Below are 21,169 nucleotides of genomic sequence, written 5' to 3'. Positions count from 1 at the left end.
TTGTGGAGTTTGCATGTTCTTAATGTGCTAGAATGAGTCTTCACCAACAGTCTGAAGACATGTCTTTTGCAGGCTGAGTGAACTTTCACAGAGATCACTAAAGTATGAATATTTATTATGTAATTGTTATTATTGCCTAGGGGGGTGTGGTGGCACAGCGGGCTTGGCCAGGTCCCACTGGGTGGCGGGTCTGGGATTTGAGTCCTGCTGTCATGATCGTGGACAGGAGACGGGAGGTAGGGTTTGGACCCAAGTGCTGGTGCTGATGTTTCAGCATCAAAAACACGGGAACAATCAGAGACGGAAGTCGGGGAAAGGCGAGGATCTTCCGAGGGACGAACGTCGTTTCAGGAGCAAAGCAATACTCGGGAAACTGGTGAACAAGCCAAGGTCAAAAAAAGCCAGGAGAAGCAGGAACGTTACACAGGGAATAGGGTACTGGGAAAATAAGACCCTGAATGCACAAGCCAACTGGTGGGCGTTGTAGATTCCGCACCCGTTGCCGTGACGGCGCTGCCTTTATACTGCGCTGTGCTAATTGGCAACAGGTGCTGTTGCTGAGCCTATGGATGTGGGCGTGACACCTGCTTGGAGTGCCTTGTGGCGAACTGGTGTCTTGCCTGGGATGTATCCTCTCCCCCTCCAGCCCTGCGCCCTGTGTTGCCGGCTTAGGCTCTGGTTCGGCCGTGACCCCACTCGGGATAAGTGGTTTCAGACGGTGTATGCGTGTGTATTATTGCCTAGTAGACAGTGCTAGTAAAGAGATGCAGCAGTAATTGTGGAGGCTTTTCCCCTTTAGGAAAGCACACAGACCACTCCCTTTCAACAAGCCTGTGTGGTTAGGTAATTGGATGACTCAGGGGGGAAGACCTAACTTGTTTCAACGTTGCACCCAAGACTAATCGAAAGGCCACCCAGAGATGCACGTGAGAGAAAACGGAAGTAACAAAAACAAAAATAGAGTGAGGGAGTGTGAGAGAGAGAGAGAGAGAAAGAAAGAGAAAAAGAAAGGGAAAGAGAAAGACAGGCAGCGTGAGAGAGAGATAGTGGGCCTTCCTCACTGCAGCACGCTTTCGAGCGCTTCTCCTCGAGGGGGGTCAACAAAGCGAGTCAGACAAACTTGGCCGCTGGATGCTTTGCCCGATGCCGCAGCGCTGTTGTTGACACACAGCGTTTGTGCAGGCAGTGGGGAGGTCCCCCGAAGTCACGGCCCAGCCTCTCGGAGAGCTGTGTTGTCATGTTACATTGCTGCCTCGTCAGATCAAACTGCAGCCCCGCACCAGGCCCCCAGTCGACAGAAACAGTCATGCGCAGAAATGCAGAGAACAGAAACAGACTCAGACCCAGAGCTGGACTGGCTTCAGAAAGCCTGCGTATGGTGTTTGCTCTGTCTGCATGGCATTCTAAATGAGATATCAGTGCCTGGGAGCTGCGGCGGTTTGCAGCCAGAACGAACGCGCCAGTGATGAAGTAGCTCTCAGACTGAAAGGAACAAACAAAACGCGCTCGCGTGTGATGACGCTCGTTTGCTTGGGCCTCTTGGATCCCATTTCAGTGATTACAGGGCTGCTGTTCTGGAAGCGGCACATGATGTCACCGCTAGTAAAACAATGCATGGCCATAAAGCACTAAACACATAACCATGAATCAACATAGACGCAGCCTTTCTCCCTGTCAAAAGATTTACGCGACCACATTACATTTATTACGTTATTTACAGTGGAACCAACTAGTATAATATGAAGCGTAAATATTAGCATTAGCAACAAGATCTGTTTTTATGAAATCATGAGGAGTAATTATAGACATTAACAATCCAATGTCCGTGTCTTTATGGCATCGCGGGGGTGAATACGGTGGTTGACATCTGTCCAATCTACATTTTCATTATGTGTGGTGTGCTTCTGTGTGCCTCATTGGTCTTGCCATCACGTACCTCTGCGTGCTGTTCCCTAGACTGTTCACTCCCCACAGTGAACACTAAGCTGAGGTAAGAGAAAATTACTCCTCCAGACTGACTACCTTTGCAGTGGGCAGATTCCCCAAGATCCTACAGGGATCTCTGGGACAGAAAAGGTGATTTTCTTTTCCTAGGTAAAATTCAGTAACTCTTCTACTGCTGAATGCACAACAAGGGAGGAGCCGAAAAAATCTTCAATTTTGGCATCTGTGGGTTGACTCCTGGGCATAGATCATCGTGTTAAAACAGTGTGAGTTCTCCTCTTATTCTTAACAAGACAAGCCTGATGTCCACGTGATCAACTGCTGGAAGATGGAGTGTTTCCCGCTTATGATGTGGCCTCCAATAATTCCCTAATGAGGGAATTAGCATTTCTCAGGCCACCAGGATGCAGCTAACATCATAGCATCACTTCAAAACAATTAAACAGCAAGTGGGGAAAAAGGAGAGAGGTTACAGCAAATGCACGTTTCATTTGTATTTGATTTCCAAGTTGAGTTTTCTCATGGAGAAGGAAGTGGATGATTACATTTGGGTGTAAAGTATTAAAGTGACATAGCTTTAGGGGAGAGGGATTCTCTATATGGTGTGTGTGTTCTGTTTTATTCCCTTTCCATAACCCCCCCAAAAGCCTGCAAGGGAGCAGTGCAAATACACTAAATTCACTGAAAAATCTTTTGAAAATCCCCAGTGTTATGACCAAACCACATGAGGAAAATACTCACAGTGCCACACCCTTTACCCTTGGCCCCCTACTGAATCCTGCTGCTGTGTGAGGCTGGATTATGTGGTCATCCCCCTCTGATCTAGTCCATGACCTAGGAATGCACACAGTATGTGTTCCCGCCAAGCTATGGCCCTGGGGAAGAAATATATCAGGGGCCACATCAAGGTGACGATCATAACAGGAACCAGTCTGTGCCATCGTCTTATCCATTCATTGCTTTGGCATCACATTCTGTTCAGGTGCAGAGAAATGGAATAGTATTAATCACGCTTAGTGATGCAATGTCAAGCCAAGGATAAACACTTTTCCTTCATGGGTCTTCCACCCTTCCCTGGCATGGCCTCATCCTGAGCAGGGCTGTGATTTTACGGCCCGTCTGCCACGGACTCCAGTCCACACCAAGATGTCATGCTGAGGTGCTAATACATATCGTGGTCCTTTTGGATGGGAAAGCCCAGCCACTCAATACAATGGCCAGCTGACCTTGAAGGGAGAGTGGCCAAAAGAAGTGATGCTGAAGATCCTCTCTTTGTGTGTGTGTGTGTGTGTGTGTGTGTGTGTGTGTGTGAAGCCTAATGATGCTGATGGGATGACTGTGCACTCACTCTCCATACCACTAGTTGAGGCGGAAAGGAGAAATCTGGCACCCAGACACAGACAGTCTGACAGAGACTCCGAGGGGAATAAGTGAAGTTGTCCTGGTTGTCAGGGAGATGGCTGAGTGCAGTGAATGAAGATTCAGGCTTGAGTTTGTGAAAAAGTGGGAGAAGCACGCAGGTGCAGAGGATTGGTTTATTTGCATTCTCTGTCTGGCAAAAGGTCATCCTTTCTACTGGCCATCGTCATACTAACACTGCATAGTATTCTGTACAGTTGGAATGGGGGTGGGCAGGTAGGCAGGGCTGGGTTTATGGAGGTGTGGCAAGGTATGCAAGGACCAGGACACCATGCAAATTATTTAAATTGTTTCTGGGAGTCTGGTCCAGTGGAGCACAGGATTAGCTGCTGAGCGCTAATGATGAGATATGCTGCAGGATGGTGCAAACCTCAGCGGGTGTGTTTTGAGGACATGGGAGGGCAATTCAGTGAAGGCCTGTGTTTTTGTATTAGAGAAGCATTTCAGTCAGAGGTGCATTGTAGGAGTCAAAGGAATTGTAGAGATGTATGACTGGACATTTTAGACTGAAATCCCTCAATGGCTCCTGCTGTTGTAGTCTTAAGTAAAGTTCATAGACTGACCTGCTTCAGTGAAAATTTCTAGTTGTGTATAAACCAATGCATTAATGTTTGACTGAAAGGGTAACCTGATTCTTTTGTATTCTTTCCTCTAAAAATAGAAAGCAGTTCATAAGGAACTTCTCCAATATGTTGTACTCCTTCTGTCAAGTAGCCTTTTGGTGGACTTAGCCTGACCAGCTTAGCAGGAAATGGTGTGAGAAGGGATTCATGGGATTCATGAGGTTAAGCACCAGGATTTTTTTTACTCATGTGATGTCTCTATTTGTCTCATGCAAGTGACACAAGCGATGTCTGCAGCCAAGTCATCATGATCTGTCTTCGTCTCCTTTTCTCTGTCTCATTTTCCATTCATCACCGATGAGAAGTGCATCCAGGCCTTGGGGGTGAGAGTGGAGGGGGCATGACTTCTCTGTCTTCTTGCGTCAGTGACACATACATGCATCAGTAGGCGCGTGGCTTTAGCACCTGACTGTCGCTGCTTTCTATGTTCCAGACACCGCTGGCAGCACCACATGTCAGCGACAATGGGCCACTTTGTGAAGACCGAGCAAAAGAACAGAGGCAACATTCGTAAACAGTGGGCAATTTGTGTCAGAGGCCCTTTGGTGATCCTGAGGAGGTTCCATGTGCCTGGTACAGTGGTGCTCAGTGAAAGCCTCTCTATCCCATAGATGGAGTTATGGGTGGAGGGGAAAGGGTGGAGGAAAGGATGTGGCATCCTGCCTTTATTCTATGCAGGCATCCACACAAATGCTTCTCTCTCAAGAATTTCTCATTTATTAATGATTCAAGTGCAGTGACTCAGTAATCAGAGTGGAACCCTTTCTCCTTTTCTGTGGTTTTATCACTATGCCTTAGGGGTGGAGGGGAGAGGCCAGGGAACAAGTTGGAAAAAGTCCCTTTGTGTCTCTGTCTCTGTGTCTATATTGGTTTCTGTCTGTCTGGGTGAGAGAGTGAAAGTGGGTGAGAAAGATGTGCGATAGAGGTGAGAGAAGTACGTGTGTTTGTGTCGCAAATGTGTCTCTGTAACTAGAAGAAACAGAAAAACAAAAAGTTATACCCACTGCAGCCCCTTCCTTCATCAACATTTCATCACCAGCGCGTGAGGCTCAGCATGTCATATTGGTTGATGGCAGAGAGGGCTTTGAGGAGTGATGGGGAGCTGTGAGCAGCAGCACCTGACTCTTGAAACTGCTACATCCCGACTGAGATGGAGAGATTTGTCTGGGCCACAGAGCTGGTGGGGGTGTAATCAGGAGGAACCCTATGAGCTTGTGCTGCTGTGATCCAGTGAGTGGTTCAGTAAGACACACACTTCATCACACTTCATTTGACTTTAGGAGACATGTGCGCTTTCCACAGCTGTTCTGTGTTCCTGCTCCCTGCAGAGGAAGACCGTTGGGCTGACACGTGGGGGCTTTGACTTTACACATGTAATTATGACAGCTTTCCGACAAACGGATCAATAAAGTGCAAGTTGGATATGCTGATACATGAGAATTGGCAAAGAAGTGGCATTTTCTCTGTGTTTATTTGTTCAGTTCCGTTGGTTATATTTCCCTCTTTACAAAGCAATGGAAATTTCTACACAGTTCTGTATTGATTAATCTCTTTTTTAGGAGTACATTCAGGACTATCCCTGAAGCATTATTGTTATTACTAACCTTTACTTAGATGACACCTTTGTCTAAGGCAAACTAAAATGTTAGACCTGTGCACTCAACCAAAGTAACTTCCTTTAATTTAAGCATTTATACAGCTGGGTAATTTATACTGGAGAAATTCAGGAACACTGTCAGTGCCACAACTGCAGTTGATGCTCTTGAAGCGGCTCTTCAGAGTTACATTCACTGCCAGTGATGTGTGCATCCAGCCACACAAAAAGAGTGATACACAACCAGAGTGTCACAGAGGGCTGCACTGGTGCTTGGTCAGGTCTTTTATTCCCATTACCTCAGCTGCTGTGCCTCATCTCCCACTATCTTACCTCTGACAGCTGAAATGTTGCCTCCTCCTATTTGCTTGAGGAATTGTTCTTTAAGTGCGTTCATTTAAGCTTTGAATCGATGCTTGGAGTCCGTCCGCATTGCTTCAGTGTGGTGGAATTCTCCAGCGATTCCTGACTGAGGCTGGCGGTTGTCTGAACTGATTGAGACATGACGGACAGGCCTGAATCCGAAGGCTTCGCTTTGGAAGGAGAGCGAGAAGTGCTGTAAGACCAGGCTTTTCGGGGGAAGAATAACTGCTTGACTTTACACTAATTACTCTGTGTAGCAGACTGTGAACGCTCTCTCCAACATTTAATTAAAACCAAAGTTGATCTACTTTAATTAAATAGTGCTTCGAAAGGTTATTCAAATCATTTCAGCGAGCGAAAAGTTGCATTGTTTTAATTAGTCTTCAAACTGTTCTTTGCGTGTGTGGATGACAGAGCTGGGCACGCACGTGCTGTTGTCCGTGATACTGCAATACAAACAGTCCAGAGCCATAGTAGGTTCCAAGCCCACCGATCAGCTGCTCTCGTTCCCCTCATGCTTCTTATGGCCCACCTTTCAACCTGTCTGCCTAATCCTCTATCATCAACATGTTTGATATTCTTCTGCGCTGAAAGCATGCATCTACTGTGCATACAGCACATTTTTTGTAAAATCAGGATTTTGAAAGTTGTGCATCTTGATATAAATAGTGTATGTCTGTATTTGTTTGCATAAATGAAGTTTTTTGTGTGGGTGTGGACGGATGGAGTTTGTTTGCTAAAAAATTTCTTCAACAATTGACCTTTTCCTTCGGTTGAGCTATTAATACACGTCCCTGGGTGTGAGGTTCAAGAAGAAGAAACTGCGCTTGTGTGACATCGCTTTGATGCCAGAAGGGCGGCAGGTGCAGCCACCTTCCAGCACCTGTCACCGGCACGTCTAGAAATGGCAGACGTGCTCAAACTGGTACTTTTTCCATTCTCCCTTCTTCTTCTGCCAAATCTTAATCAGATCTCAGGATGAATCTTATCGTGCCGCACTCCCTCCCAGGAGGCTGTGTGAATCAACAAGCGCACACAATGGTAATAGTAAAGACAATTCTTGCTTCTCACCTTCAGGTTAACGCAGAGGTAATGCTGTAGCCTGTAAAATCCCTTGTGAACTACCCATTGCCCCTGCCTCCATGCACTGCGCAGCATCACACTGGCACCCTGCTCAGATCCTGTAGCTGAGAAGTATCCCTGCCTCCCAGGCCCTTTTTGTTCTATGTAAAAGGCTGCTTTCTAATAGTTTATCTGGCACTGCTTTCACTGATTTCAATAAATAGAATGCAACAGGCATTTCATATTAAGGAAGAGCACATTAATTTATCTGACAGCTTCTTTTTTGAATTTTATTTTCAAGTCCATTACTGTGACAACAGCACAGTTCTACTGTTTGGACTTACAGATACCAGCAGGATTCAAGGTAACAGCCGTGATTCTAAGTACCCCACCCTCTCAGCGGTCCTGCTGCTGGGGGATTGTGGGTAAATCAGAGAGAAACACACATGCACTCCCACACAAACCAGACCAATCACAGCCTAAGTTGCTTGGACCATTTTTATCCAGTGCATGGTTTATTTCTAGTGTAGTGCTGTTCTCATATCTGAAGTAACAGGACTTCCTTCTAGGACTTGATTCTGCAAAAATCTGCTTGAGGTTTTAAGGTTACTCATCCTTTTCTCAGCACCACAGAACTGTGCTCAGAACCAGTAGTATGTCACCTTTAGCCTTCTGTAAATCACCTGTCTCAGGATGTCAGTGGAACCTCATTGAGTTGGGCCTTTCTGCTTCCGTTATGGGTTTTTTCACAACGTTTTCTTGCCATGAGCTGAATGTGAAGACTTTGTATGCAAATAAAACTCAAAAAGAAGTTGTCAGATAAATTAATGTGCTTTTCCTTAATATGAAATGCCTGTTGCATTCTATTTATTGAAATCAGTGAAAGCGGTCCCGGATAAAGTATTAGAAAGCAACCTTTTAAAAAGAACAAAAAGCAAGTATCTATGCCTCATTTTGCCTGTCGTCTTTGTTGTGTTGTGCCTTTATAGAATGCTGCCTCACATGGCACTCTTCTAATCACCGGAGAAATATCTGGGTTATCAAAATGTCTTTCTCTCAATATCCTTGATATAGTACAGCTGACGTTTTCATTTTTATTTTATAAGAACACAAAAAATCTGCAGTTTTGTAAGAGGAGCTTCTTCATCGCACATGAGGCTGACTTTTTGGTCTGTATAGTGGTTGGTAAGTTTTTTGTCTTTTTGTTTTATTTTTCTATTTCCTGTCCTTCATCTACTGCAGGGCTCCTTCCATGCACACCCAAGCTAGCCTGCTCCATATTAAGGGGTCCGTTCCAGGGTTAACTCGGCTGAAAATGCTTGATGACAAATTCCACAAATCAAAGTGTTGATTCTCAGGATGGCCGCAAAGGTACCAGCAAAACAGCTGCGAATCAATTCACGTGTTTAACTTAACTCTCCTCTGAGCTGTTCTTGTTCTTTTATCACACATGTGTAGCTTCAAGCACCTGCTCTGAGAGTCATTGAGCATTTCCTGGAATCTCTGTTTGCCGGTCACTTTTTTATTCCACTACACCGCTGTCCAGCTTACTCCACACAGATTCCTTACAGCTGTCTCCAGCATAATCCTCTCCATACGTCGGCCAAAAAACTTGCATCAGGACAGGCTGATTCACTGTTTTCTCCTGTGGGAGAATCACACATGTCTGTACAAAAGCAGTTGCTGGAAGCCTCGCTGGCTAGCAGTAGTTCTGCTTTCATTTGCTGTGACTCGCCACAGCCATAGTTGCTCAACACGGCCTTGCTGGAGCACAGACAGCTGAACGGTTTCAGCTGATTAATTACACAGACCTGTGACTGAACGTTAGAGGCGATTATATGCCACTATTGTGGGTCGCCCTGGATAAAGGCTTACAGCTAATCAAATAAATAGCATAACCAAATTGTGAAGATGATGTGAATAATTACACATGAAATTCCTTTGTAGGGTTTTTCTTAGAGAAAGATGTTTCTTTGTTGTTGTTGACTGTCTGATATTGAGAAAAGGTTTGCCAACAACAGTTTTATTTATGGGGAAATCCAATATAGACCTAAATGGTGGAGGTTTATGAAAGCAGATCTGCCCTGTTTTCCTGTGTAAGTATCTGTTTCCACACGTCTTGGGGCTGCGGTCGATGCTGCAGATCTATTTCTATAAGATTTCACAATTTCCTAAGGTCTATTAGTAGTAGATGTCCATTTCAACTAAACAGAAGCCTGGCTGCCTCCCAGTGACAGACTGACCTTTGTTCTACTTCGGTATTTATACCGTGGAAGTAAATTTAAGGAGTTTTTGCTCGAACTCTCTCAGAGTTCTAAGTCTAATACAATCACAGGCAAGAAAATGTGTTTGCTACAGGGTCTTTCCCTGTCGACAGTTATACAAAAAACACAATTAGCAACATAAGTCTTTGTAAGTCTTCTAACTTAGTGTCAAAGGGTCATCAATGGGTTTTAATAACACTATAAAAGCACACAACATAAAAACATGTTTTACAAATTTTCACATAGTTAAACAGACAGATTTGCACATATGAACAAAGAACCTACAAGGACATGAGCAAATACACACACATTTACAATGCTGACTGTCCTAAAGGGTTCCTCGCATATGTAAATGAAGGGAAAATGGGAGCGAGGTCATTTATACAAGACACCCTGTCCCTTCACAGTGACCTGTGTGTCTGCAGCAACTTGCCATGTCACATCGATTCTGCAACCCCTTTATGGAGGAGACTAGGGCACCTTCCCAGCCGATCCATTAGAGGAATTACAGGGCAATCCAATCTCTCACCCCCATCAGGCCTCCTCCTACCTCCTCTCCTTCCATCGTCGTTTTCCCCTCAGAGCCGCAAGCATGTCTTGCGAAGATGGGCCGTGACAGGCTGCTGATTGAGCGTGTCTTCCTCTTTCAGGATGAATGTGTATTAAACATGGCTGAGGAAAAGTGAACACACACATTCTTCTTGAGGTCTTGCTTTCGTTTCCATTAGTTTCAGCATGCATAACGATCAGGAGAAGTGGACATCTGTTTGTGAGTTTATAGGTACCTGTGTGTACATAAAAATGTGCAGATATTTTCCCACTAGCAGTTTCAAGCTGGGGCAAAATGTACAGGCCAGGATGAGTCAACCCTGAGTTGACATTTTTTTCCCTGGGTAAAAACAGTTGTGTGAAATGAACCAGGTTAAAGTTACCCCCAGGGTGTCTCATATGTAGTAGCTTGAGACTTAAGTAGAATTAGCATTTTCTTTGCAGACCAACAAACCTTTTACAGATGCTTAACATTGTTCTGGATTTATTTTAATATACAATTCGTGATTTTTAAAATGTTCTTTTGAATTTTAAGAATACATCTGCTGTTCTGCATGCAAACTGTAGTTATTACATTTACATTTATTAATTTACCAGGTGCTTTTCTCCATTGCGACGTACATCTCATAGAAAATACAGTTTGTGCATTACATTTGGAGAAAGGGAGACATTGTTGCAGACGTGTGATTCTTAAGTACAGTTAGTTTGTTTCTTTCACTATATGTACCAATGTTCATCACGGTAGCCGCATAAAACTCTCAAAATATCAACAGTTCCTGATCACCTTCCTAGGAATTTTTTTTTTTTTTGAGTTACATATAAACATTTATGTTACATTACAGGAGTAGCTGTGTAAAGGATTTTTCCGGGCATGATCTTAAAGTTATACCAGGCATGAACATTTATACCTTACATGAATTTAAAAGAGCATGGACGAAGTGAGTCTGAAAAAAGTGAATTTTAAGACCCTTTTTAAATGTGGACAGAGATTCAACAGTTCTGAGTGAGATGGGATGGTGGTTCCACCACAACGGAGCCAGAACCAAGAACCTCTGTGCCTTACTTTTCGCATGTAGTACCACCAAGCGGGCAGATGTGGAAGAGTGTAGCAGTCTGATTGGGGGGAGTGGATGATCAAGTCCTGTAGATAGCTGGGAGCAGTTCTACTGATGCATTTGTAGGTCATAACCAGGGTCTTAAATTTGTTCTTGGCAGCTATAGGAAGCCATGCAGAGAAAAGAGTAGGGGAGATACATGGGAATGCTTCGGCAAGTCAAACACAACTCGGGCAGCAGTGTTCTGTATCAGCTGTAGAGGTTTGATGGCAGTAGCAGGAAAACCAGACAGGAGAGAGTTCCAGTGGTCCAGATGGGATGTCGCCATGGCCTGGACAAGTAGTTGCCCAAAGTCTGTTGTGAGGTAAGGATGGATCCCGTGGATGTTATGCGGGATGTTATGCGGGATGTATCAACAGGTGCGCAGGGGCGCGGCAGCGCAGTGGGTTGGACCAGGTCCTGCTCTCCAGTGGGTCTGGGGTTCAAGTCCCACTTGGAGTGCCTTGCGATGGACTGGCGTCCCGTCCTGGGTGTGTCCCCTCCCCCTCCGGCCTTACGCCCTGAGTTGCCAGGTTAGGCTCCAGCTCCCCGTGACCCCGTGTGGGACAAGCGGTTCAGATGATGATGATGATGATGATGATGTATCTACAGGTCTGGGTTGTGGCTTTGGCCTTAGCCAAGGAGGTAGGCAAAATGAGTGAGTCGTCCAGTTTAATCGAGAGATCATGACAGGAAGACAGGCCAGCTAGGAGATGTCGGATCTCTGTTTTGGAGAGATTGAGTTGTATGTGGTGATCAGACATCCATGCAGAGATGTTCAACAGTTAGGCAGCAATGCACGCAGAAATGTCTGATGCGCCAGGTGGAAAGAAGAGGAAGAGCTGGGTATCATCAATGTAGCAGTGTTGTTTGAATCCATGGGAGGTAATGACAGGGCCGAGGGAGGAGGTGTAGATCGAGAAGAGCAGTGGACCCAGTACCGAGCCCTGCGGGATACTGGTTGAGAGAGGCAGAGGAGAAGAACGGGAGTCCTGCCAAACCACTTGATATGATCTATCAGATACTGTAGGTAGGACTCAAAGCATCTTAGTGCCGTTCCTCTCGTTCCAAGCTGACTAAGAGAGGAGAGCAGAATCTGGTGGTTGACAGTGTCAAATGCTGCAGACAGGTTGAAGAGGACAGGAGGATAAGGACCGAGGAGAGGGAGGACACTCTAGCTGACTGGAGAGCATTAGACACTGCCCCGTCTCCATGGAGTGACCAACTTTGAATCCAGACTAATATCCATTGAGGAGATGGGTCCGAGTGAGGAATTCAGAAAGTTGGTCATAGGCCGCTTGTTCTAGAATTTTAGACAGAAAGGAGAGGGGGGAGACTGGCCTGTAGTTTTGGACCAAGTTAGCATCCAGAGAGGGTTTCTTTACCAGAGGTGAAATTAGAGCAGTTTTGAAGGCAGATGGGAAGCAGTCAGAGGAGAGCGAGGAGTTGATGATCTTAGAGATGAAGGTGGAGAGTTGCAGGGAGATGGTCTGCAGGAGTGACGATGGGATCGGATCTAGCGAGCAGGTGGTGACTCTGTGTGATATCAGGAGGTTGGAAATTTCAGATTCTGAGAGTGGCTTGAATTCGAAGAGCGTGACTTCACAGGGAAGTTCAGCGTGAGCAGGGCAGAGTAATGCCGAGAACTTGTCCGTGACTGCGTTGACTTTGTCTCTGAAAAACAAAGCAAAGTCAAATTACTTCCGTTGTGAAATGAGGTTCCTCCTTTGTTGGACTGACATTTGTCCATATATGTGCTCTCTTTTTTATTTAAATATTGTTCTGTAAAGTTTGTTTCTGCATTTGAACATTTCATTTTGTAGCAACGCTCACTGTTGCTGAAATAGATCTGCGCTAAGCTGAACTCCAGCTTGAATTTAACCTACGATCATCTGAATGCATGAACAGAAGTGGAAGGCCTGCCTATGACATAGAAGTGAGGGAGCAATAATGGTACTTTCCTTTGTGTGGAGGGTAAATGATCCCTTGAGAAGAGTAAGGTGGCCTGGCTCATCCCCTGCTTCTAGGCAAGGAGGGCTGACAGAACAGAAAGAAAACAAACATGTTGTATTTTGCAGAGTGGTGGCTTCACATCTCCAAACTGTTTGGAGACATTCAAAAAGGAGAAAGTAGTGGGTGTGGGGGGGGGTAACATGGCCAAGGGATGGACAGTGGACCTGTGTGTGGTGTGTTGTTTGAGGTAGCCAACTTCGCAGTCGTTTTCAGTGGTTCAGAAAGGAGGGTAGGAGAATATTACATTTACATTCATTCATTCAGCAGACGCTTTTCTCCAAAGCGACATACATCTCATAGAAAATGCAACGTGTGCATTACATTAACAGGAAGAGAGACATAGATGCAGACATGTGATTCTTAGGTGCAATTAGTTTTTCTTTCCACTATATGAACCAATGTTCATCACATGAGTAGCTGCATAAAACTTTTGGAATATGTACGTACATCCACGCTTCTCCCCCTCTCATCTTTGTACAGTTTAAAGGACATCTCCTTACAAAGATGAGCTGTCGCTGATGGCAACCTAGGCCTTTAATTGGAGTGTAATCTAAAATATCTAATTTGTTCAGAATTAATGCTCGGAGGAACACAGTGGTGCAGCACTGCATATGGCACAGAGAAAGGGAGAGATCCTTACATCATTAGTGCTGAGATTTGTGTTACTGAGAAGAACAGGGCCATGGAACTTCTCAAATGGAGCTCATTACTTTCTCTGTGTTACTGCATTTCTAAATCACTTTTGGCGAGACCACACCATCAGTTATGATTCATATTCCCCAATAGCCCTCACAGTAAAGATTTTCAGCCAGAAAATCTTGCTGCATTGTGAGTAACACTTAGAAGGTGCATGCATTTATTATATAGCTGAGGATGCAGTTAACAAGTTAAATTGAGTTTAAGCCCCACACTGAGGCTGCCATCAGTCCAACTGAGTGATCTGAACACAACTGAAGGAGGCTGATTTCTTGCACTAGTACAGCGTGTACCCTGGTGTTTATTGCTTTTTTAACTTGAAGACCCAAGTTCTGCAGTGTAGGGAGATTTGAAGTTTGATGTAAGACTTTAATCAGTTGTAGGAAACAGTGTTTTCCTGGTTGGTGGTAGAGGTTTCTTTTCTAAACTGTAAGGCAGTGGTGTCTTACCACTGGGATGCCAGCCCTGGCAAGCCCTGGTGCTGTTAACCCTTTCCTGATGCTCAGAGCCAAAACTTACTGGCAGAAATGCAGATGAGTTTTTTTTTTCATTCTTTCACAGGTTCCTGTTTCTTTACAATAACTGAAAAATACAGTTTTCCATAACAATCCATTATGCTCTCAAATGAGCAAGTCTCAGGAGTCAGAGGCATTATGTCAAGCTGATTTTTAGTTTGCTGGCACAGTGCTAAGATATTGATGCTGATCTCTTTGTTTTCCCAACCATAAAAACTCAGAGTCATACCTCATGGAGCCTCTAATGACCTCTCCAGCTTCGCCTGCCAGCTATTCTTAGTGCCGTTTTTCGTTGTAGGACAGGCAGAAAAAGGGAATGCTCTCATTAAAAATAGCACACTTGCAGGAAAATCTTAACAGTGTCCCTCCCAGTGGTCATTTGTTAAGCAGCAAATCACAGGGTTGTGTGAGCAGAAATTTATCTGCCTACGAAGGCCAGTGATTTTCAGGAGTTTGAGAAGTGATTTACAGATGTTACCTCCCATTCTTATGTATCATTCTTTGTGTTTGTCTGTCTGTCTCTGAGTAGCTCCCGGGCAGTGAGTCACTTGGTTGATGTCTCACGGGTTATTCAGACAGGAAGTGACCCCTAAATGAATCACTCATTGATCCAATTAAATCTGTCTTTTTTTCTCCTGCTCTTACTCATTTTTTTCCTCCTCTGTGTCTACCCTTAACTGACACTGCTGAAACAATATTTCCAGGATCTCTGAATAATGGGTAGGTCAGCACATCTCATTATTCCCCAAATGTAATCAAGTTCTCGGGTTGCGTTTGATGTCCTTTACAGCTATTGGATGTGCGTTTGTCTGCGTGCGTGTGTCTCTATTTCTGTATACATGTATGTCTATTTCTAGAACACATAGGCAGAAATGTGCTCAGTTCAAGTGATTAAAGTTGTTTTTGTACAAGGGCCCTCAAAAGCAGCCATCACTGAGAGATGATTGGCTGTTAATTTCTGCTTTGCAAACAATAGCACCATTTACTTTTCTATTAGCTTGATGGATGTACTTCACTACACAATGAACACAGCCATCCCTGTTGGAGAACGCAAGCACTTGTTTGATTTTTTTTTTTTTTTGAGACTGCTCCACATGTAACAGCAACCCCAAGTTGTAGAGTGTACAGTGTAAGATGTCTCCAAACACAGACTCACACCTGGAGCCTGCAGGAGTGTCCTGGATGCAGTTTAAAGACACTGAGGGGGAGAGATTGCACAGGATGAGTAGATGTACAGAAAGGGCAAAAGAAGATGGGGTGGATGCATCGCTGAATTGAAGATGGATTAGCTGTTTGCACTGATAGAGGGAGACTTGGTCTGTTTTGTTTTTCTTCACATGTAATGACAGGCACCCCCATGTAAAATAATCCTGATCAATCTGAGATAGGTGGTGTAAGCGAATCAGATTCTGCCACTTTGGCTGTTTCAGTTTTCTGGTAGTCTATCAGATTAGACCTGTTTCCCCCTTAATGTGTGATAGACTGAAAACCATTAGATCTAAGTTATATTGACCAGAAGGTAATTGCCTCTAAATTAAATTGCATTTAATAGTTCTGATTTATTTCATTGTGCTTGCGGGGAAATGTGAAGTGTATATGGAGAGAAGGATGAGCTTCTTGTCCCCTTTCCCTGGTTGCAGGGATGCTATAAACATTTGATAGAAGAACAATGAATAGTTTGTTCTTTTAGATTAAAAAAAGATTCTGAGTGCTAGAAGCCTGCTGGTAAGTTGTGAGTATGGGTCAGAGTGTCGCTTAACTTTTCTCAGAAGTGGAAAGTGTTAAAAGTGAGATGTGAGTTGATAGGTTTAGATAAAACAGGAACAGTTGATAGTTTAGTGGTTAACACTCCTGGCTTTGGATCCAAAGGTAGTAGGTTTGAGTCCTACTTCTAGCTGTTGTACCCTTCAGTGAAGTACTAACCCTACAATTCCTCCAGTAAAAACTACTGAGCTGTGTAAATGGGTAAGTAATTGTAGGTATTCTAATCTTTTAAGTTGCTTTAGAGAAAAGGATCAGCTAATTGAACAAATGTAACTCTTTTCCAGAGTTGCAAGTGCTGTTTTACAGCTGGCCTGTATCTGCTCACAGTAAACATTGCATGAGTGTAACATTAAGCCATCAGTGGTCTCTCTGTTTCCTGTTTGATGTACCAAGATCCATGTGTACTTTCTCTTGTGTTGCTGCAATTTAACAGCTCGAGTCTTCCTTTTCTTTTTCTTTCTTTCTTTCTTTCTTTCTTTTCATTCCCCCGATCTCTAAAAAGATGAAAGTCACCCCATGATGCCTTTCAATCTGTCCAAATCAGTGAAATGAAAGAGCTGGATGCCTTTTCCCTGTGGGACAAAGTGCTGGATTTAGAGAGTGAAGCATAGGATCTGGGGGTTTAGAGCTGGGTGGAATGGGCCACTGTTAGGGGCAATATGGGGACTGTTTTGATTAAAGACCAGTCCAACCAGCTGTTCTTTTAAGAGGTTTGGTATATGGCACTCTTGGGCCACCACAACAACATTTCTCTATCACAGCAGCCTGTTCTAGAGATCCCCTCAGTTGGATTAATCCCTAAATACACACTCCCCAGCACACAGTCGATTTAGGTTGGCCATCCCGGCTGCAGTGTGTCTCGCCAGGGGCTCTCGGATCAAGAACACATGCACCCCAGTCGCTAATTATGCCCATTACCTGTCTGGTGTTGCCATTCCCTATTGGTCTGGGCTAGTCCAGAACAAAGCAGACTCCCTGAGCCGCCACCCACTCAGCCTGTCTGGCCCTGAATGACGATGTTAGCGCAGCAGGTGGCTAGCTGGCGTCTGGCGGAGATGTACAGGAGGTGCAAGGGGCCCTAATGTCAGCCTTGCCTGCATTCACGGAGATCAGTGGTGCCACACGCAACGACCATCAACAGCCCAACTCATTATTACAAATGGGCACCAGGAGAGGCTGAGGAGGAGGGTGTTGTTCTCCCCCTTCTCAACTCTTCCATCTCCTTGAACACAGCTGCAGGATGTTGGTTTAAGACAGGGGCATGGAATGAAACCATTAAATCAGTGGGTTAATTCAGTGGTCTCGGCTGGGTGTTCTGTAGCAATGAACTACCCACGACATCATTCCGTAGGGTGTGGGACGATCTCATCATGATCACGGGATTACGGTCAGTACATCCATACGTGCTGCAATTACCAATATGGCAGCCCTTGCTTCATCACAGCACTGTGTGAGCAGTGGTGTGTAAAGACCTGCAGGACTTCATAGCAGCGTATGACGAGTAACAGCTCTGTTCTTGGAGGAGCTCTTTTTCCAATTTCATTTTCAGAAGCAGATTTGCTCTGCTCAGCTGAGACTAGTTCTGAGCTCCCATCCAGCATCAGTGGTGTTACTGGTGCAAAGTGTTGAGTAACAAAGTTTAAAATGCATCCCATAAATGTAAGGTCAAAAAAAGTGCACGTGAAGGAGCGTGCAGCTGATGGGACTAGCAGGCTTTTCATTAAAATGCAAAGGAAATTCATCTTTGTCCCTCTGATTTGTTTAAACTGTAATGAGAGACATTATGGATGCCTCACACACGATTAAGAGATATTTAAAGTCCACTGGACAACCTTGTGGTTTTCCAGCTTTTCTCAGGGCATTTGAATGGGACATGGGGCTGTGAACACAGATGCAGACGTGAGTGGGGTTTGAGGAGCTGGTGGACATGAGCGTGGGCAGCACGGCAAGCAGAGCGCCAGGGCCGTGTGCTCTGTGGACAGGCCTGGGTTGCGTGATTGACTGGAAGGTGAAGCGGTTCATTAGCGCTGCCTGTGAGCATCTGACTTGTTTTTTTAAGGCTCTGCGGTTCATCTGTACCTTCTGCAGACAGTTTAATGAGCGCACGACCCGTTCTGGAGAAAACACCAGGAGACTTTTCAATTTCCAGGCCAAAAAAATAGAAAAGCAATTTGTTTTTCTATTGCTCTGTGTGGCTAATGAGGTGTACTGGTCAAATATATGATTTCCATTAAAATAAAAGTGAAATTTAGTTCTTGTTTATGAAACTTTTTTGGCATTTATTCAGGAATAATATTGTCATGTTGTACTTCTCTTGAGCATTTTAACACAGTGATCTTGTTATCCAACTGTAGAGGTAACACTCTGGGACAGATTTATCAAGCTTTAGTACCAGTGAAAAATTTGCACCTTTTTGTTCTAAGAGGATTAAAAGTCTACTCTAAAATAAAACCGTAAACTTTTTCCTTTTGTAGCTTTTTGATGTTCTCAATCCGGTTTTAATTTTTGTTTTTAGTTTTTACTTGTTAAATTTTATTCACGTTAAAAATTTTGAGTAAAAATGAGGGGTTATGCACTGGTGCAAAGTGGCACCGGTGAATCACTCCCTCGGTTTTAAGTAGTGGTTAGGAAAGAGAATTTGATATAAAGGTTGCAGGTTAATGCCCCAGGAGGCAAGAACATTGTACTGTTAAGTGAGTTGCAGATTGGAATAACTTATTTACACTTTATTTTGCTCTGTAAGCTATGCCTTTGGACATGAGAGTCTGCTGTACATTGATGCATAATGTATTTGGACACCTTTTCTGAATTCTAGTTGAGGAGGGATAATGTTTTCTAGTTCCTAGGTGAAGTTTGATTGATTCATCTGGGGGTGGGGATGATGCTTTCCAGGTAAGACTCCTGCTGATGTTACTCACTGGAGCTACCTTGAGCTGCAAACTCAGGATGGGGTACACCTGGGTAGAGAAGTGCCAGGGACCATACACAGCAAAATGCGGCCACCTTGTTCCTGATCCTGCAGAACAACAGTAGAAACGTCTGCAAGAAGGCCTCATGCATAGCCTCTCAGTGCCTGTACTAGGTGTGTGTGTGTGTGTGTGTGTGTGTGTGTGTGTGTTTTAAGTCTGCTCATTACTCAGCTTGCAATGTTCCAGGCTCCATTCCATACAGTCACTTTTTTTTAATGTTCCCTGAACTCCAGGCTAACAAAAGGCCTCACGATGCCTCTGCTGTCCACGCAAACATCACATTCAGCAGGTCACTGACCGGACGGTTCTGTTGAAGCAATTCGGGGAAATGCTGTTGGATGTACCAAGTCAGGGCCAAGAGTGATTTCATTTAGTTGTGACACCCAAAACATACAGCAAATGCAGGACAAGTTCAGCCTCAGGTTTTTAGCTTCCATGTGTCTTGTGGCCCTTTTTATGTTTTTGAGAAAAGGTAATTCTCTTATAGAATGGAGCCACTTAGTTTTTGCATGAAGCCTCTAGAGAGAGGTTGCCGAGGGTGAGGGTCCTGTCCAAAATTTGGGCTGTGTTAACTACTTAACAGTCAGTCTCCTACTCTGTGTTTCTAAATCCTGTTTCATGGGTACATCTGCAGCTGCTTCTGTGTATATATCTGTGTTTGTGTTACTGGGCCTTTATTCCCCACTGGCAGGCCTTCATTGTCCACAGAGGTCCAAATGCAGTTCATGTAGTTACTGCAGTTTTTCATGCATTGCTCTGGGTAATGTAGATCAGTCACAGTGGTTCGATGGTAAAGTAGCTGTTTGCTAGACACCATCTGGTGTAGGGTTAAGGAACAAATCTCAATCCCAGGAAGGAAACACTGTTGTACTTGCTATTGTTTTTCCTTAGATTGCTTTAGTATAGCATTTCTTTGAATAGAAGCTCATGTCTTTTGACCCTTTTTGCAGCGGGAAAGAAGGATATGGAGCAGCACATTCTGGATATATGCCACACAAGTTTTTATGAGGATGCCTTCCTCAAACATTGCCATGGCAACTTTGATGCTTAATCCCCAAATTTCCCTCCTTGTCCATAAATTAGGTTTAGCTGTTCAGACAATTCTGTTTTGTGAAAGCCTTCATTAGTTTGGTCAATTGACCCTTGGTCTCTTGAAGCGTGTTGGATACACAGACCTGTGAAATCCAGTGCCTGGCCCCCAAGGGGCATGCTCTGGGTGCATGAGTCTTTCAAGTTTTTGTGTGTGCCCATCTGCCTTATCTTTTGTTAATCACGCATCTTAGTGAACAGTGGCGAGGGTCTCAGAGCTTCAGCCTGTAGATATGAGAGAGAAGATGGAAATAGTATTGGACTACATTCAGATGTGAAAAGCAGCCTAAGACAGCATCTGGAAGCTCTAGACAGTCAACACATGCCACACAGGTTAAGCTTTCTTGCTCTGTGGGACAAGGAAACTTTTCATTGTTGAACCAAACATTTACTAGGCTTGGGGTTGCATAGTGGTAAGAGCCATCACCTTCCAGTCAAAGGACTTCTGTTTGGCTCAGTGGTCCTACTGCTGTATACTTGAGTGAGATATTTGTCCTGTCTTGCTCTAGTATAATTACTTGGTTGTATAAGTGAATAAAATAATTGTAAGTAGCTTAGTGTACAAACCTCAAATTTTCATCTTGTGCAGACATATTCCACAAATAAATCAATACATCATCTTCAACATCAACAATCATTCTTTGCCTTAGAGACTGGTGAAGTGACAAGAGGCAGAGGATTGAGGACTTCTGCCAGGCGGCTTTTTTTAGATAATCGGTAAAAGAATAATCATTATGCACTTTGTTGTTAATTTACCCATGAAACACATATTTGAAGAAACTTACCGTTAATTTGCGGTTAATTTGCGTTGACCACTATGGCTCCCGATGCCCGTTCACTGTATAAACAGCAGAAGTGGCTCCAGAATGGTTCCGACAGTTCTTTGTGCTTCTGTTCACTGCTCTTTTAAGCATCCCACCCACAGTGAAATCAACAGCAAAGAAATCAGACATTCTCGAGCTTAACTGTTAGACATAATCACTAAGGCGGACATGATTGACAGGTTGCATAGTCCTAAACTTCTGTTCTTCATTCAATTCAAATGAACTGGTACAGTAATTTTTAAGGTGTTTTGTTTTTGGTCCGAGGGGGCACGGTGGCGCAGTGGGTTGAACCACAGTCCTGCTCTCCGGTGGGTCTGGGGTTCGAGTCCCGCTTGGGGTGCCTTGTGACGGACTGGCGTCCCGTCCTGGGTGTGTCCCCTCCCCCTC

The 21,169-nt window shown here is 44.4% G+C and overlaps 1 protein-coding gene across 5 annotated transcripts in view; it reads left to right on the top strand.

The window, feature by feature from the left end:
- Positions 1 to 21,169, top strand: part of plxna4 (plexin A4) — a 182,121-nt gene that overhangs the window by 27,061 nt on the left and 133,891 nt on the right. The window lies entirely within an intron of this gene.

This window comes from Scleropages formosus, chromosome 2, assembly GCF_900964775.1.
Source record: "Scleropages formosus chromosome 2, fSclFor1.1, whole genome shotgun sequence".
NCBI classification, from domain to species: domain Eukaryota; kingdom Metazoa; phylum Chordata; class Actinopteri; order Osteoglossiformes; family Osteoglossidae; genus Scleropages; species Scleropages formosus.
The sequence above is the reverse complement of the archived record's forward strand: the minus strand, read 5'-3'. Positions and strand labels throughout refer to the sequence as shown.